At 34.0% G+C, this 4,340-nt stretch overlaps 2 long non-coding RNA genes across 2 annotated transcripts; one reads left to right on the plus strand and one right to left on the minus strand.

Annotated features, from left to right (window-relative positions):
* Positions 1–1,405: 1,405 nt before the first annotated feature.
* Positions 1,406–1,751, minus strand: LOC126887047 (uncharacterized). Its single transcript, XR_007698938.1, has 2 exons — positions 1,536–1,751; positions 1,406–1,476 (listed from the first exon to the last, which is right to left on the minus strand). It is a non-coding gene; the product is annotated as an uncharacterized LOC126887047 (long non-coding RNA).
* A 636-nt stretch (positions 1,752–2,387) lies between these two features.
* On the plus strand, positions 2,388–2,778 carry LOC126887042 (uncharacterized). The gene is made up of 2 exons (XR_007698934.1): positions 2,388–2,648; positions 2,708–2,778. It is a non-coding gene; the product is annotated as an uncharacterized LOC126887042 (long non-coding RNA).
* Positions 2,779–4,340: the final 1,562 nt, after the last annotated feature.

The raw sequence follows: 4,340 nt of genomic DNA on the forward strand, positions 1-4,340 counted from the left end.
AACCCAGTGTTAAGTAAGTATACTAACAGGCCGCTAATTAGCACGACGTATGATGCATCAAAAAGAATTCAGCAAAATCTTAACATGCAGAAAATCGAAGATGACATAAAACCGATTTTTCCACAACGATTGGTCCATGTTCTCTACTTATATCTGATATGCAGGACATTATGCTTTGCAATCCATCTAAGTTATTTGCAAAACCTACTGTTTCGTCGACATATCTAACGTTTTTTAGACGCACTCTATTCTGCATGCTTGAAAACGTTAGATGCCTTGTGCTGCTCTATCAGCATTTGTTTTGGTTGTTCCTTAGTTTTCTAAAGGCACTTTAGTAGCAGTGAATGGACATTTCCTTTGGGGGGAGGGACTTCCAATAAAATATCAACCAGAAAACATAAAATAGATATACCCAAACCTACAAAAAAACATAGATAATAGCTTCAGTTCCCTTAATTTTCTTAACTGTCGAGTTTATTGGGTTGAATTTGCCTATCTGTAGTTTAACACTAGAAGCACCAGAGCGGTCATTTTGACTGCTTTCTATTTTTTACCCTCTGTATTACTTATTCCTAGTTGTTTTAGAAAGTTGATAATTTAGGACTTTTCGTAGGTCTACTTGAGGATTATAATTATTCCTCCCTTACAGGTACTTAGTGTAATTACTTTTTGAGATGTGTTAATATATACCTATAAGCACCAGGGCAGTCATTTTGACTGCGTTCTATATTTGACCCTCTGCATTACTACTTATTCATAGTTATTCCAGAAACTTAAAAATTTAGGACTTTGCTACATATATTTAAGGATAACAAGTTCTCTTTTGCAGGTAGGCACTTAGTGTAATTACTTGTTGAATATATTGATGTTTACCTAGAAAACATGCGGTCCTTCTTACGGAGGAGAATTACCAGATCTAAGCGATGATCAACAGATAAATTTGCACTTGCGTCGGCAATATGGAATTTATTTATAGAGAATTGTATATTTTGCTACACCTACAACTGGCTAAAATATATCTATCGACGAACAGATTTTTCCCACAAAGGCAAGATGTCACTTCACCTAGTACATGGCGTATAAACCCGATAAGTTTGGAATCAAATTCTGGCTTACAGCTAATGTCTAGTCCAAATATTTATTGCACGGATTTCCTTACCTACGGAAAGATGAACAACCAGATAATCAACTAGGGGGAGCCTGTTCTAGGGGAACATGTTCTAGGGGAACATGTAATTAGCCCTCTAATGGTCCCATTTATGAATAAGGGAAGAAATGTAACAAACATAAAAAGTATTAGGTACGAAAGAAGGCTACCAGCAGTACTGGAACAATTAACTGAGCAAGAAAGGATATTCCTCCGTCAATAAAAAACGAAAATAAGGGAAAATGAAAATGTAGTATGTCAAAGTGTGTAAATAATTTTATTTCCTTAGCTGAGCGCTTTCGACATAAACGTCATCATCGGAGCTAATGCTAAAATAAAAAAAGAGATCTTGTAAGAACAAGAAGTACAAAACTCTTTTTTTACTTACGTCAAATACTAAAAAAGTACCGCTACATAGAGGTGTAAAAAAGTGCATCTTAGGAATGTACATTTGATTTTTAAATTTTGAATGCTAGCTTAGTCCTCCGTACAACAGCAAACAGCAAAAAAACAGAAAGAAACGGCCACATACACGTTGCACAAAAAAACATATAAACTTTTTTCATGGTCCGGGTGTCGATATCACCCGTCCATCCTTGGCCTAGTAACAACAGCTGACTGACAAGGTCGGATATTCAAATCTGCTTTTATCTGTTCTGCGTTGACGTTGACAGCTGACGTTGAAACATGAATATTTTAAACATATTGAAAGGAAAATTGAAAATTTTTACAATGAAATTGATAAGGAAATGTACCTTAGATGTTTGTACTAATCAACTATTAAATTAATTGATGACATGCTTGATTTTGAGACTAATTGGCCCAACTTACATACACTGTGTTAAGTTCAAAAATTAAATTAAAAACAAAAAAAAAATTATTAAACAGAAAGTAATGAGAAAGATCAATTTTGATTGTGAATTCTCAAATTCAATATTCAGAAGATGTTAGCATATTGAATTTGAGAATTCACAATCAAAATTGATCTTTCTCATTACTTTCTGTTTAATAATTTTTTTTTGTTTTTAATTTAATTTTTGAACTTAACACAGTGTACGTAAGTTGGGCCAATTAGTCTCAAAATCAAGCATGTCATCAATTAATTTAATAGTTGATTAGTACAAACATCTAAGGTACATTTCCTTATCAATTTCATTGTAAAAATTTTCAATTTTCCTTTCAATATGTTTAAAATATTCATGTTTCAACGTCAGCTGTCAACGTCAACGCAGAACAGATAAAAGCAGATTTGAATATCCGACCTTGTCAGTCAGCTGTTGTTACTAGGCCAAGGATGGACGGGTGATATCGACACCCGGACCATGAAAAAAGTTTATATGTTTTTTTGTGCAACGTGTATGTGGCCGTTTCTTTCTGTTTTTTTTGCTGTTTGCTGTTGTACGGAGGACTAAGCTAGCATTCAAAATTTAAAAATCAAATGTACATTCCTAAGATGCACTTTTTTACACCTCTATGTAGCGGTACTTTTTTAGTATTTGACGTAAGTAAAAAAAGAGTTTTGTACTTCTTGTTCTTACAAGATCTCTTTTTTTATTTTAGCATTAGCTCCGATGATGACGTTTATGTCGAAAGCGCTCAGCTAAGGAAATAAAATTATTTACACACTTTGACATACTACATTTTCATTTTCCCTTATTCATTCAAGTGTGTACAAACTTATCAGTCTTTCAACTATTTAAAAAACGAAAAGATGGAATTATACTAATCAAAAATTTTCATACACGAAGACTTGAGCTAACCAGGGAAACCAGGTGTACCAGGGAAAAATGATCAAAAATGTTCTAGCGCTAAATTCTCTATACTGAAACAATATTGAAATAGGCATAGACAAAAAGGAGAAACCTAAAACCATTACCTACTACAACCATACAAAATACGGAGTAGACGTTATAGATCAGATGGCCATAGAGGGCTCAACCAAATCAGCTTCAAGAAGATGGCCGTTGCAGGCTTTTTTTAATATCTTAAATATGGTAGGAATAAATGCTTGGATTCTGTATAAGGAAGTTACTGGTTGTCAAATATTTGGGCAAACTTTCCTACTTCAGTTAGCAGAAGAAGTGCGACAAGATCATCTGACTAAGGGCAAGGCAATATCAACGGAAACAAATCAGAGATACAACACCTCAATCAAATAATAAACGTAGGCAGTGACAAAAGCTAGAATGTCTCGGACATGTGATGCGGAGCGAGAAGTATGGCATCCTATGAGTCATAATGGAAGGAGATGTAGATACCAGAAGAAGCATCGGAAGAAGACGAATTTCATGGCTGAGGTTTGGATGCAGATCAAAACAACTATTCAGAGCTACTGACTCAAAAATTAAAATAGCTATGATGATTGCCAACCTCCGTAGCAGAGATACCACCTGAAGAAGAAGTGGAAAACTGGGAACTAAAACTAAAATAAAACATATGAAAGTCATACACCTTCGTAAAAAATTTGTGTGTAGGTCTTGTACAAGCAAAACTAAAAAATTTTGTTACTACATAAATTGTGCTTAAATAATTAAATAATTTATTTAAATTAACTAAGAGTCTTTTGTTAGTAGGTATTATCTTAATATAGTTTTTTTTTCAATTAAAAAACGATACGAAAACGACTGGCGATAGAAAAATATTGACCGCTCCGGTGCTTCTAGGTATGCAAAAATGTTGGTGCTTCTAGTGTTATCTATCATGTCAGTTAATATATTTTTTATATTCCAACAATTTTTTCTTTAATTCTGAAGCGTGTTGCAGGGGGAATTCTGATATTTCCCTGTAGATCCGCCACTGTTTAGTAGTTTTCTAAAGATAAGGTAGAACTGCTGCTATACTGGTATTGGATAATCATGAAGCATTCATAAAAGCATTATAATTCTTATGTCACTCTAGCAGCACATTTTCTAACGCACTTCTTCAGTTTTCTGCGGACTTTTCGGAGATTTTCTGAAGACTTAAATACGATGCATCTATTTTTGACCACGAATTCATATGTAACATGCAAATATGCCTGAAGAAAATGAGTCTCTCTTCTTTCAATAATAAATATTTTCGTTTACTTGACTGTAAATTAGTGCACTTAACGTAAACCGAACACCCGAATCTAACAACTTCAGAAGGCTGTAGCTTCAGCATAACAGTTTTTCAAACCTAGGTCCCATGGACTTTTTTAATCTACTCAATGAGG

The sequence above is a fragment of the Diabrotica virgifera genome, chromosome 1 (assembly GCF_917563875.1).
Source record: "Diabrotica virgifera virgifera chromosome 1, PGI_DIABVI_V3a".
Classification (NCBI taxonomy): Eukaryota; Metazoa; Arthropoda; class Insecta; order Coleoptera; family Chrysomelidae; genus Diabrotica; species Diabrotica virgifera.